The 14,940-nt window shown below is 44.8% G+C and overlaps 1 protein-coding gene across 2 annotated transcripts in view; it reads left to right on the forward strand.

Moving 5' to 3' along the window:
• The window catches only part of NYAP2 (neuronal tyrosine-phosphorylated phosphoinositide-3-kinase adaptor 2), a 209,574-nt gene that overhangs the window by 72,951 nt on the left and 121,683 nt on the right, over positions 1–14,940 (forward strand). The window lies entirely within an intron of this gene.

Consider the following 14,940-nt stretch of genomic DNA (forward strand, 5'->3'; position numbering starts at 1 on the left):
TCTTCACCAGTGATCTCTTTGCTTGTAATTAGTGGGTGTACAGTGGATTTTCTGGACTCCTGACATACCCTTCCATCTATCATCCATTGCTGCTCTGATGTTTTTTGGATTCTACGTCTTGGAGAATGCCAAATAAATGTCAAAGGATCTTTAGGAAAATGTAGTTGAACTCTGTAAAACAGGATAGGGCTATAAGAAAATATCCAAGGAATTGGGAATGCCAATCAGCAGTGTTCAAACTCAAATTAAGAAGTGGAAAATGATGGGTTCTGGAAACCGAAACATGGTCAGGTATACCAAATAACAATAAATGGCTTCAGCCAACCACTAACCATGAGTGAAAGAAAAAAGTTTTTGTGTCATTGTACATTTCTACTGAAGCAACTCAGCTGTTGCCAGGGAGATGGGTCTATTCAGCAGAAAAGGGGCGGGGGGTGAGACAAGAAACAAGCACAGGGAGATTCTTGCCTATGCTGATGGCCAGAGATAAGAAAGCTTCTACTGCTCTCTGCAGTGAAAATAAAAAAAAATTGGGAATACTTGGGAATGCTTTCAATTGTTCTTTCGTGATTTAGTTTTGGGAGTATAATCCCACTTTGAAACAAAAATGGCTGTGTGACAGGTGTATTGGGTACACACCTTAAGGCTTGACTTGAGACACATAACAGTATTGCCAAAAAACAGAAATGCTAACAAACAATTCCAACCACGCAATCCATAATTGCTTTTACAAAACAGCAACTATCCTGGAGATAACATTGTTTTTATAAAACTGATGGCATCTTCCTTTGTAGAGTAAAAAATCAGTTTTGCCTGGAATTCCACTTTCATTATAAGTTTCCCAGATTCACCTCTTGCTTTGAAGGCTATAAATTTCTTGTGTCCTAATGCAATGTATTTCAGTAGCTATAAAGCTGCATTTGTCTCTGCCGGCTAGCAGTTGACAGAAGCTGAGTCCTGCATGGCAAATGATTCCCTTTTTGCAGCATGTCCCGTTTCAGTGCTTGTTATTTACAACGGAAGGCAGTAAATTTCCTGGACAGGATGATTGAATGCTTTAGCACTTTGGATAATGACCTTTTTTGAATACCGACTAAAAGATGGCTAAAACTATTCTAGATGCATTGGACAATCTTCCTGAAGACATCCCATACATAATTTAACACAAGTGGCAGTCATGTTGACTTCAACAAAGCTACAATTCTCTTGTCTGTTTCATGAAGAATGATTGACTTCCCCTGACCCACAACAGCTATGTGTTTTGAAATAGTCTGTTTTTGTGCAAATAGACTGCAATGCAATTCCTCAGCTCTTTCAAGTATGGAGAGAAAATGATCAAATTACATATATGTAGATAAGTGGGTAGATGGATAGGTAGATAGATAGTGTGATGATTTGGAGTATAGCTGGTGCAGCGGTTGTTACCAGCTATCTCTTCTGTTCTGTCTCCTGGGATCGCGCTAGCTACTTTTCGCTAGCGCTGGGGATCCTTCTGTTCTGTCTCCTGGGATCGCGCTAGCTACTTTTCGCTAGCGCTGGGGATCCTTCTGTTCTGCTACTCTGTACCTGGATCACGCTAGCCACTTTTCGCTAGTGCTGTGGATACTATCTCTCGCTTGTCCCTGTTTTCGTGTGTCTGTCTTATCTGCTACGACCGCTTGCTGGAGGCTCGGTGAGGTAACCGTTAAGCAAGCGTTTGCGTCCTCTGTTTCATGTTTGTCTGTCGATGGTTAGTTAGGCGTGCTTGTCTCTATTGTGCTTATCCTGTGGAGACCGCGCATAACCGCGTGCACTGTTGCGAATGAGTGCGGTGTTCGCGGTTAGCTAGCGTTTGTTGTTTTCCGCATCTTCTCATTGTATTATTTACTGTGCCTTTGCTACCCTCGTATTCTGTCCTGATCTGCCTTGTGTCACGTCTGGCGATCGCACCTCTCGCGATCGCGTTCATATTTCATATCTGCTGTTGTGTGTGCGCGGTCGCGGGGTGGCGACTGGATTGGCGCACACACATACAACCTTTCCCTTTGCTCGTTCTCATTCGCAATCGCCTCTCTTGCGATTGCGTTCTGCGCTTCGTACAAATTCCTGTCTGGCATTTGTGGAGGTACAGAGGATTGGTTCCTCTGCACTCCCCAGCGCCATCTGCCAACAGGAATTTTCCCTCTACGGGTGCATAGCACCTTTTGCTGGGTGCCTGCAAATATACGCTTGTGGAGGATTTCCGCCGTATCAGCGCACGCGTTGTGCGCTGATCACGGAGAAAGTTCCACAATCGTTACAGTATGAACATCCCAACTCAAAACCCCAGTGTAGACGGAATTTCCGATTTGTACGATTTTGTCGAATATGGCTCTTGTACCTTTAAGAGATTTAAAAAACTTGAACCTGAATCAGCAGACGAATTTTTGTCTGAGTGTACAAAACTGTTAGCGAATCCTGAATTCCAATGCACCCCAGTGTCTACCTGGGCCCCCCAAATGGTTTACGTTCTGTTGGGGGGCGAAATGTCAATGTGGGCTTATGATGTGTTAGATCATACCACCCTGAGTCAAAGACCCCTGGAATTCTTGGCCTTTTTAATTCACAATTGGCTGAGATTACCTCAATTACCATATCCCCTTAACGAGTTGTTGTCAGCAGCTCAATCAGCTGTTCCATCTACTCTTTCATCCATAAAGCAGCCATCCAAAGCCTCTAAGTCTAAACGTAAAAGATCTAGGAAGGCTTCCCAGCGGAAAGATCCGTTGCCCCTAGCAACCACAAATAAAGAGGTTATTTCTGTCAAGTCTGAAATGGGCAAAACCATGCAGTATGATAATGATGTTTATAATGCATCTGCTGATCAGTTTCCAGGTTTTCTGCCCCAATCCAAAGCTTATGTGGATCCTGCTATAGGTAGGATCGCACACTACATTAAAGCAGTTAAAAAAATCTGTTCTTGTTCCTGAACTCCACCCCTATGGAGATTATTTGGATACTGGCCTGTTTGAACCCCCATTTGCTTCCTGGGATATTGGGGCCTTGCTGGAAGAATTCGATTTTGATTGGAAAGCCTTTTGCGATTTTTACATCGCAAAAAGCGAAGATGTCTTGAATACTTGTCTTGATTCTATGTACCTTCTAAATGATTCCGATGCATGTGACAAGGATGATGTGGATCTGGTGATCTATGTATGGCAAACGATTTTGGATGAGTTGCACACACACCAACCAATTGATTCCAATAAAGAGACATCGTTGTCGGATGATTGTTCCTGCCTTTCTGGGGTAAAGCATGAGAGTCTTGACTTTGTGCAATCTGAAATGAATGAGTATGCCGCTGTGGTTGGTTCCTGTGCGAATCCTGAAGGATTCTCTCCTGACAGTGTGCAGTCTGAATCTGTGCGATCTGATGCCTGTTTCTCGGATGTTCCTGCAGATTGTGATCGGCATGAGTCTGCCGGTTTCCTCAAGGATGTGTGGGATCCTTTGTCAGTTAGAAACAGATCTTTGAGATCTTCCGTCTGTGACCCTGCTATGGGGAAAATTTCTCGACTATGCAGCGTCAAAAGTAAAATTTTTATGCCTAATAAAGTTTATCCTATTGATGTCGCCATTTCTTTTGCAAATGAGTCTCTGTCTCACCCTGTTCACACCTGTAAGGGCCCGTTGCCTGGGGACAGTTGCTCCAGCGTTTTGGTCCTAGATGCCTTGCGGTCTGCTCCGCGGAGGTTTGCGCTATAGAAGCGTCAGTTTCACAACCTAAAGTGAATTTTGATTCGCAGGTTTTGCGTTCTGATTCCTCGGATTCGACATTGTTAGCCGAATCTAAGAGTGAGACAGCGCTTCGGTTTTGCGAATCTGATGCTGAACCTTCTTTGCCTTGTTCAGAGACGCTTTCTCTGAATCTGCCCTGTACCATGAATAAAAACATGATCTCCACTTGCACTGACATTTGTGAGTCCCTTTCTTGTTTTGAGAAAAATGCTGATTCGGCACCCTGTACTCTGGATGAGTTAATATTGCCTTGTACAATGTCTCCTGCAGTGCCCCTAGAGGCTCGTCTAGGTATTGCTGTTATACTCACCTGTTTTTCTGCAGTGTTGGAGTTGCAGGCTAGTTTGACTGCTACACAGAATTCGGGGTGCAGTGAGATTAAAGTTGGGGAGTCAGTGTGTGTTCTAGTAGATATTCCTGTACATTCCGCTCATGATGATGAGATCCAGTCTCAGTTTATAGTGGAACCTTCCCTGGGACATTTGCCCTGTCCACAAAATTAAGTTCTAGTTTTGCCCTGTAACATGGATAGTTCAGAATCCTTCTCAGAAAACTTGAAAAATTATGTTCCTGAAGTTTTGTCTGATGTTCTGGAGGTCTCTGAGTTCCTCCCAAAGGGAGCAGAACTTGTAGGAGATGTCTCCTGCCCCCCAAGTCCTTCTGAGGTGTTGCCCACTTCAGTAGGCATTGCTGTTGTGCTGACTACCTTTGCAGCTCTGGTGGAGCTTCACTCATATGTAGTCAATGATGATATTGCAGTCACAGAAATTTCTGAATTTGAGTCCGAGTCTTCTTTTGAAAGTCCAGTGCTTGAGACCATTGCTCGTGATGATTCTCTGCCCGGTCCTGGTTTTGGTTTCCTCGTGTCGGACTCTGAGGTTGGCAGTTCCCCGACATGTCCTGAGGTTTCTCCTGTGCTGGTGTACCCCAGTGTGCTCTGTGACCCAGAAAGCCCAAGTGTGTCTCGGTTACCAGCGTACTCAGATGCGTCCTCGGTGGAGACATGCTCTGATATGGCCTGCCTGCTTGCATGCCCCGAAGTGGTCCCTGAAAGTCTTGATCTTGATGGGGGTCCTCGTAATTCTGAATCCGGAATTGTCATTAGTTCCATGGGGGTTCTTGGTAATTCTCCATGTGAGCCTGGTGATTGTTCTGCCCTCTTGGGATCTCTGTGGAGCTTCAAAAGGTTCTGGGAGATTCCGGGAGAAATTTTGCTTGGTACCCTGGATAAGATCAACGGTGGCTTTTGTGTTGTAAGGGACACTTCGAACAGGTATTGTGGCAGGTTTGGTATTTTCGGACGCTCCTTGGAAGGTGGTGGGTATTGTCTGGAGGGTGTCGATGGCTTCTTCTCTGGCGTTCACAGTCCTGATGGGTATTATACTGAGACTGGTAGTACTGATGGGCATGTTTCGGTGGCTTCTGTTTCCGATGAGGTCGGTTTCGGGTGGACTGACTCTGGAATTGGACCTTGTCGGGCTGTCCTGACCTTCATGAGTCTTCAGTTTGAGTCTGTTGCTAATAGCAGTTTTGACGGTCGTCTGGAATTCGACCCTGGAGGGGGGGGGGGGGGGTACTGTGATGATTTGCTCAGCTGCCTGTGCAGGCAGGCAGCTTTTTGACCATTGTTTTGATTTGCATGCTGCAGGACTCTGGAAAGAAGAGCTTCTGTCAGTTTTGCAGCTTGTGCTTGCAGAGGAATTTGCGTACGTTGTCATGCAAATTGCCTGGCCACATTCATTGGAGGCGTGTACTATAAGTACTATGTCTTTCCCACAATGCTTGGCTGTTCATAAGGATTTCGTCCTATGTAACACTCCTGGTGGGGTGTCAGCCTTGCTCTCTGTTTGAACATCAGCTTAGAGTAATTCCTGAATCTGCGCTAGGCAGATTTCCCTAGTGCAGTTAGGATTGTATTATCTGTATTGCCTGTTCTGTCTTGTCTTGCCTGTTGCCATTGTCCTGTCCCTATGGTGGTTGACAGGAAATGGTTCTGATCTCTGTTCTTGGAGTATAGCTGGTGCAGCGGTTGCTACCAGCTATCTCTTCTGTTCTGTCTCCTGGGATCGCGCCAGCTACTTTTCGCTAGCGCTGGGGATCCTTCTGTTCTGTCTCCTGGGATCGCGCTAGCTACTTTTTGCTAGCGCTGGGGATCCTTCTGTTCTGCTACTCTGTACCTGGATCGCGCTAGCTACTTTTTGCTAGCGCTGGGGATCCTTCTGTTCTGCTACTCTGTACCTGGATCGCGCTAGCCACTTTTCGCTAGTGCTGTGGATCCTATCTCTCGCTTGTCCCTGTTTTCGTGTGTCTGTCTTATCTGCTACGACCGCTTGCTGGAGGCTCGGTGAGGTAACCGTTAAGAAAGCGTTTGCGTCCTCTGTTTCATGTTTGTCTGTCGATGGTTAGTTAGACGTGCTTGTCTCTATTGTGCTTATCACGTGGAGACCGCGCATAACCGCGTGCACTGTTGCGAATGAGTGCGGTGTTCGCGGTTAGCTAGCGTTTGTTGTTTTCCGCATCTTCTCATTGTATTATTTACTGTGCCTTTGCTACCCTCGTATTCTGTCCTGATCTGCCTTGTGTCACGTCTGGCGATAGCACCTCTCGTGATCGCGTTCCTATTTCATATCTGCTGTTGTGTGTGCACGGTCGCGGGGTGGCGACTGGATTGGCGCACACACATACAACCTATCCCTTTGCTCGTTCTCATTCTCAATCGCCTCTCTTGCGATTGCATTCTGCGCTTCGTACAAATTCCTGTCTGGCATTTGTGGAGGTACAGAGGATTGGTTCCTCTGCACTCCCCAGCGCCATCTGCCAACAGGAATTTTCCCTCTACGGGTGCATAGCACCTTTTGCTGGGTGCCTGCAAATATACGCTTGTGGAGGATTTCCGCCGTATCAGCGCACGCGTTGTGCGCTGATCACGGAGAAAGTTCCACAATCGTTACAGCTAGATAGATAGATAGATAGATAGATAGACAGATAGATAGATAGACAGATAGATGAATAGATAGATAGACAGATAGAGATAGATTTTTGAATAGCTCAAGTGGAACCGTTATTTGTAACAGAGTCTGCACTGGTCTTGAAAGCAAGCACAGTTTTCTCCGGGTAGCTCTGAATGCACCAAGAAGGTAATGTAAGGCCTTTGAGAACAGGACAACTTTTCTCATTTTATCATTAACAGTTGGGAGCCTCAAGCCTTACTTATTTAGGAGATTAGACCGATTAAATGTTACCCAACCTTTGTACATTCAATAAGAATAGCTCTGTATAATAGAAGGGACAGTTAATTACATATTTTTCAAGTATTACAATATATGCCTCAATATAGCCATAATTTATGCTATTGTGTTTGAAAGTTATTTGGCACGTCAGTTCTAAAATCAGAGAAATGCACAATTTTCTTCTTGCTATTTCTTGGCAGTGGTTTGTCGTAGTACAAAAATAACCTCAGCATCGTCTTATTTTAAGCTTTCCGAGCCACTACTTAATCAGCCACTTTCATTTTGCGACAACAAAGGATTTAGCTCTACTCTCTAACATGCATTACTCCCTGCAGGCTGCCCTGAATTATTAAATTGGAAACCATGTTAAATAGATTGTTTTTGAAGAGTTACGGGTTACTGAGGGGAATGCAGTAGTGTATCACAGCATTGGTTAATCCTTCATTTTAACTCAATGTTTTCAATGTACTTTAATTGAATCATCATACACAGTATTTTATGTGACTGTGTTTATGACTGTTGTACAGACAAGAGACTAAGCACCTTCAGGCCAGGGTCAGATGTAAAAGGTTCAGAGGTCTCTGTAAAACATTTCACAATGTTTTCATTTATAAAAATTTAACAAATTAGGAGATCTTGCAGGGCACTGGTTGTATTTAGGCTACGTCTACAGTTGTGCATTATGGTGCAGCATAAGGGCTACTTTGTTATCTGGCTTGCCACACTGCAATGCACAACCTATGCGATGTTCACAGTCTGGAGGGCGTGTTACGATACAATGTCATGCGGCATCGTAATGCACTGCACCAAATGTGCAGTTTAACAGTGACAGTTAAGTATTCTTTTCTTTCACTGTATGCTTCTGTGTACTTCACTGTATGCGTTGCGATGCACGGATAATATGTGGTGCCTCTTTACTGTTCCATTGCGTTGTGTTCCTACTGTTAAACACGAACAACTCCAATACACTACTGTCTACTTGACATATAAACTTTATTAAATACTGTTTAAACAACATACCCTAAACCCATTAAAAAGAGCAGTACTGCGATGATCTGCCTAAGCTATCCACAGCCGGCTGTGTCACATACAACGGTCGCCACTGCATACAAGCACCCATTCACATACAATTCATCTGACGAAGGCTGGTGGGCGGCCGATACTAGTGATGCGGAGAGCAGAGCGGTGACGTCACATCCGGGTCTCGAGCGGCGTGATCTGGTGATAGCAGTGAGGGATCCCTACATTGCGGACATGCCGGCATATGGACGCCTATAAACGCGGAGGGGACAGAACAGGACGCAGAGCGCACTAAAGAGGACTGTATATCAGACTCAAGCAAAGTGGGACAATGCGCAGGAGGTGGTGAGAGCCCTTAGTGGCAACCCATAAAAAGCTACATGTGCTTGATACGTCTGCTGTTTATAACCACTAACGCTGCATGAATATATCCATGAGGCATGTGCTTGCTGCTTATGGGAAACTGCTACACTAAGGCCCGGTTCACATTAGCGGTCGCCGTCCGGAATCGCAGTGCCGGAGCCGGACCGCATGCAGAACGGACGAAACGGACGCACGGCATAGCAATGAAAGCCTATGCGTCCGTTCACATGCGTCCGTTTCGTCCGGACCGGATCCGGACTCCGGCATAAGACCCAACATGCGCTATTTTTTGGTCCGGCTCCTCCGGCAGCCGTATCCGGAGCGGAGCCGGACTGCACCATCCGGCCAATACAAACCAATGAGAACCGGAGAGCGCACAACACACTGGCTAAAAATCCGGATGTTCTACCCCACTTCCTATGCGTATTGAAGCGGCGATTTTGGATGGGGACACATGGGCAAGCATTTTGGAGTGGAGCAGCAGTGACTTTAAACGTGCTGGAGATGTTGGCAGTATGTCGGAGGTGGAGGTGAGTGCTAAACAGCGGAGGGCCTGATTCCACAGGTCCACCTTTTGCTGACCTCCCAGACCCCAACATTTTTATTCCTTTTCTACTATCTTTTGCCAAACGGATCCGGATCGCATCCTGATGAACACCTGATGCAAACTGACGGGATCCGGATCGGATCCGGATCAGAACCGTACGGTTCCGATCCGGATCCGGTCCGGATCCGGTCAGGTCATCCGGTCCGTTTGGCAGAGAACCGCAAGTGTGAACGGGGCCTAACACCCGGCATACAGCCCCCGCATGAGAAACAAGTGACATACCTGGAGTCATTTAAGTTAAGCTTGCTGCAGGCAGACAACTTATGAAAAACTCCCGGGAGTATAATGACCATTGTATGTGAATGGGTGCTTGTATGCAGTGGCGACCGTTGTATGTGACACAGCCGGCTGTGGATAGCTTAGGCAGATCATCGCAGTACTGCTCTTTTTAATGGGTTTAGGGTATGTTGTTTAAACAGTATTTAATAAAGTTTATATGTCAAGTAGACAGTAGTGTATTGGAGTTGTTCGTGTGTATATTGTATCACTACTGGCTCCCGCAATACGGTAGACATCAATTTTTCACAAGTTCAGGCGCAGGATATCATTGGATAGTTTTCCTACTGTTAAAGAGAATGCAATGCAACAGCCACTGTGAGCCTAGCCTCACATGCTAGTATTATACTGTACATGGTAATACAAATCAATGTGCAACAAAATATACTTTCACCTAAAGGATTGTTAGAAACACCTGTTCAATTTCTCATTAATGCCATTATCTAATCGACCAAACACACGGCAGTGGTTTCAATGCATTTAGGGGAGTGGTCCTGGTCAACACAATCCCCTGAACTCCAAACTAAATGTCAGAATGGGAAAGAAAGGTGATTTAAGCAATTTTGAGCGTGGCATGATTGTTGGTGCCAGATGGGCCGGTCTGAGTATTTCACGATCTGCTCAGTTACTGGGATTTTCACGCACAATCATTTCTAGGGTTTACAAAGAATGGTGTAAAAAGGGAAAAACATACAGTATGCGGCAGTCCTGTGGGCGAAAATGTCTTGTTGATGCTAGAGGTCAGAGGAGAATGGGCCTACTGATTCAAGCTGATAGAAGAGCAACATTGACTGAAATAACCACTCATTACAACCGAGGTATGCAGCAAAGCATTTGTGAAGCCACAAGACGCACAACCTTGAGGCGGATGGGCTACAACAGCAGAAAACCCACCGTGTACCGCTCATCTCCACTACAAATAGGAAAAAGAGGCTACAATTTGCACAAGCTCACCAAAATTGGACAGTTCAAGACTGGAAAAATGTTGCCTGGTCTGATGAGTCTCGATAGAGTCAGAATTTGGTGTAAACAGAATGAGAACATGGATTCATCATGCCTGAAACAGCTCCATCATCCCTCCCCCATAGAAATAATACATAGTACATCGAAACCTTAACAGTCCAAGGTCAATGTGTGGAAACCAGTCCACTTACCATGTGGTTTGGATGTGAGAGGAGAACAGGGTGCCTGGAGAAAACCCACAAAGACATGAAGAGAACAAACACCATGCAATAGGATCCTGATCAAAATTCAAACCTGTGACTGAAGCACTGCAAGGAAATAAAGCTAGCTGCTCTACCACCGTGCTGGTGTAGTTTCCTCTGCCCACCAAATTAACCTCACTTAAAGAGTAACTGTTAGCCCCCAAAGTGAAATTTAAATCTCTATAGCAATGTTTTATTTAGTATTTCAGTGAGCCAAAAAGCCAATGCAGAACTTAAAAATCAATGTAATTTTTATACTATGTAGCCTTTTGGACAAGCTCCGGACGCAAAGCCGCATATCAGATACTGCTTCAGCATGCAGAGCATGCCTATGTCTGCCCGACCCCCCTCTCCCCCAGGTGCCGATCTATTCTCACATCAAACAGCTGACCGCTCTGACACGGAGAGAGCGGGAGCACTTACAGCGCCGCCACCGCAGAGCAGCCGCCGCCGAGTCACTCTCACATGTGACTCGGCGGCTGCTCTGCGGTGGCGGCGCTGTAAGTGCTCCCGCTCTCTCCGTGTCAGAGCGGTCAGCTGTTTGATGTGAGAATAGATCGGCACCTGGGGGAGAGAGGGGTCGGGCAGACATAGGCATGCTCTGCATGCTGAAGCAGTATCTGATATGCGGCTTTGCGTCCGGAGCTTGTCCAAAAGGCTACATAGTATAAAAATTACATTGTTTTTTACGTTCTGCATTGGCTTTTTGGCTCACTGAAATACTAAATAAAACATTGCTATAGAGATTTAAATTTCACTTTGGGGGCTAACAGTTACTCTTTAAATATACTTAATGCTTAGATATTGAATTGTTTTTGTGAACTGTATTACCAACCAATGGTGCTAGGTGCCCAATGTGTTAGGAAGGGTTTATCATTGAGATGAAACTGCTGACAGATCTGAGTGGTAGTCCTTCATGGAGTTACTTCTTAGAATAAGGGGGATTATAAAAGGCTTGGTTGATGCCTTTTTCCATTTTCAGCTGAACTAAGCAATCAAACACTGTTTCTTCATAATTGTTCTAAGGCAGGGATGTCAAACCGGTCCTTTGGGGGCAGAGGTCCTCACACATTTTTGACACAGCTCAAATTAATTGATGGGTCTGAATCAGGAAAGGTGCAATCCATCATGTAGAACACATTTCTCTCTTTCTCAGTCCATCCTAAACACTGCCATAGATCTGGCCCTCCAGGCATGGAGTTCGACACCTGTGCTCTAAGTGGTCTTATTGATACTCAGACGTGTTGAGTATTTCAGTGCACATTCACATGACTACTGGCAGGCAGAATGGGGATATTTTGGTCACTGCTGAATGATGTTAGTTCCTTCAAAGTATCTCAGAAAGTTAGACAGAGGTGCTTTCAGAGAGAGTTATTTGGCCTCCTTCACATTATTTGGTCAGTATAGATGCCTGATTTTATGTCTTTGATGATATCATTACTGGAATTTAATCCTGTAGATAGTATTTCCATATTTGATTGGTCAAGTTATCAGCAAGGCAAGTTTAATACATACGTCTTATCTAGGATCTATGTGGTTTTCTATTATTATTGGGTTGTTTTTTTTCTAAATTACCTTTGCTATTGCTGTTGTTCAACAGTAGTAAGTTGTTCAACTAGTGATTATCATACTACTCAAGTTCCGTAGACGTGCTGAAACTCGGCCATGGGGGCTGATAACATTCAACTCTGCCATGAATCCAGTGTGTGCACTGCAGCCCCTGACCCCCTCTTGACCAGCTGGCCAGCGATCCAACATGGAGGATCACTTTGTCCAATCTATGGCCTAGAGCATTGTTGTCCCCACTTACCGGCTCCCATGTAGCATCACACCTGCACCACTCCATTGGCCCTTAGGCCTCCCCCTCCATAGGAACAGAACATGTCAGTAGCCTGCAGGCTAGCAACACCTTTGTCAGCCTTGGCCCTGCAATGTCGACCTGGGCTACATTACTCTTTTGTATTGGTCTTTAGGCCCGGGACCCACTGGCAGCACTTTTACAATGCTTGCTAATCGCCAGTGACCAGCTAAGTGTTGCAACAGTAGAACCCTATGGGGGTTGTTGCAATTTGCACTTGCAGCATTGCAATCCCAGAGCAATCGCATGATGGCTGCAGAGCCAAATCGGGATCACTCTGGGAATCGAGATTGAAATCGCGGGACCTCCGTGATTCAGGAATCTGGGCACTTTGCAATCTCTCACAAAGTGTCACCAGTGGGTCCCAGGCCTTAGAAGTACTAAGATTAGGGTGACAACTTCTGAGTATGGTATGGTAAGATGCATATATTTGATAAAGTTCAGAGAATGACCAACAGATTATTTTGCATCATTTAACTATAAATGCTTTCCACTAAAGCCAAGATAAGCAAATTAAAATGCCTTAAAGGCTAGAACACCATGTAATTGCCTAAACAGAAAAAAGTGTGACCAACTAAGGAATTAGTTTAATGTTGTGACAGATGTAGTTTCAGCAGCAAAATTGGTACAATTATAGAGTGAAATAATTCTGACAGTTCCCGACTGTATGTTGTTGTGATGCACACAAGCAAATTCAGGGCTGTTACATACAATGATGAACTGAGCGTTTAGAAACTATGATGGTCTGGATGATCACACAGTCTCAAAGCAAACTAAATTACAAAAGCAGTAAGCATCTCTGTTCTCTTGTTAAGATGTTTGTTAAACTAACATAGTCAAATAATGTCAATAATAGGTAGGCTGGATCCCATGTTTGTACATCCATATTATGCTTTCCTTTAGTAATTGTTGAGATCAGCTTCAGAAAAAAAAATACTTTTTATTTTCTTTTTTTCGGATGGGCGGGAAATTTGCTCACATTTTCTAGGCCATTAAGCTACAAAGACTTTGAACGTCCCTGGGGCAGTACATGTTCTTTTGAATGTGACCCCTTTTGTGAGATGTAGCTTGAAAATCTTTTCTGTTTGTCAGTGCTCATCTTTCTGTCTACCGTACGGCTGGCCATAGACACAGAAAAGAATACAATCAGCCACAAGTCTGATAGCCACTGTTCTGTGACAGAACAGTGGCTATCAGACTTGTGGCTGTTTGTATTTTCAATGCCATAGCTGTTGTTCATTTAGAAAATGATAGTGGTCATATGATAATGAAGCAATATATTCACATGAAAAGGAAATACATATGTGCACAGTGTTCATTTGAAGCCTCCAGTGACACACATCATTTTGGTGGGGATAGACACAATAAAACTGAAATAAACAGAAGTGAAGGAACCTCTTAAGCCTCATACACACAAGGCACCGTTGTGGCTGTTGCTAGCACACAGGAGACGTGTGCGCAACAGCTCGGCGACAGCTCCGACTGAGCGACAGCTGTCTACACGACAGGCAGATACGCGGCGGAAGCTGTCGCCGAAGGTTCGCCCCCCGGAAGCTTCCTTCTAGCTGTGGATAGCTGTCGCTAGTCCGCACATACACACGCAGTATGCGTGGCGGACTAGCGACGGTTGCTGCAACAGCTGTTGCCGGCGATTGGCCAAGCCAATCGCCTGTCGACAGCTCTGAGTAGCGACAGTTCGTGGCGCACGCATGCCACGTGTTTGTGGCGACAGTTGTGCCCCGTGTGTATGAGCCATTAGAAGCTGCCAGCCCAATGCCAAATCCAGCTGTAGTTTCTCGACAGATGTTTAGACAGAAGAGACAGTCCCTCTTTTAATGTGACCAAATTGCCTCTCCTGGCTATCTTTGGTCAAGCCTTCTCCCCACCATCCATATCCTATTAAAATAATTTAGTGTTTATATAGCGCCAATCTCTTCCTCAGCAATGTACAGAGTATACTGTCTTGTTCCTCAAAGGTCCTCACAATCAAATCCCTACCATAGTCATATGTCTATGTATGTATCATGTAGCTAGTGTATGTGTTGTAATCCAGTGTCAATTTTAGGGGGGAGCCAAGCAACTTATCTGTATATTTTGGGCATGTGAGAGGAAACCGGTTTGCCCAGAGAAAACCCATACAGATATGGAGAAAACATACAAACTCCGTGCCAATGTTTTGAACCGGCAATCTAACACTGCAAGGCAAGAGTGCTAACCACTACGCCACCGTGCTGCTACCTTTTTTGTGCTTAGGTCTGTACAAGTCACATTAGAATGCTTGAGAGTGGCAGTGCCAATGATTTTTGCATCATTACAAAATGCACACAAAACAGGGGGGTGGGGTGGGAGCTGTTTTGGTGTGTTCCATCATTTTCAAACAATGCGATGCAATAAGAGGTCCAATAAGTGATAAGAGGTTTTACAGAGTCTATACTTTTATACCCAAATATGGTTAATATGCATAGGTTTATAATTACACACAGAGGCAAGAGATTTTCAATTTTAAGACAATAATAAAAATATGTATAGTAAACTAGGCACTCTCATGTATTGCATGAGATATATCACACATGTCTTACAAAACAGCAAATATTTGCATATTACAAAAGGATGTATGTTCATTTC

The sequence above is a fragment of the Hyperolius riggenbachi genome, chromosome 4 (assembly GCF_040937935.1).
Source record: "Hyperolius riggenbachi isolate aHypRig1 chromosome 4, aHypRig1.pri, whole genome shotgun sequence".
NCBI classification, from domain to species: domain Eukaryota; kingdom Metazoa; phylum Chordata; class Amphibia; order Anura; family Hyperoliidae; genus Hyperolius; species Hyperolius riggenbachi.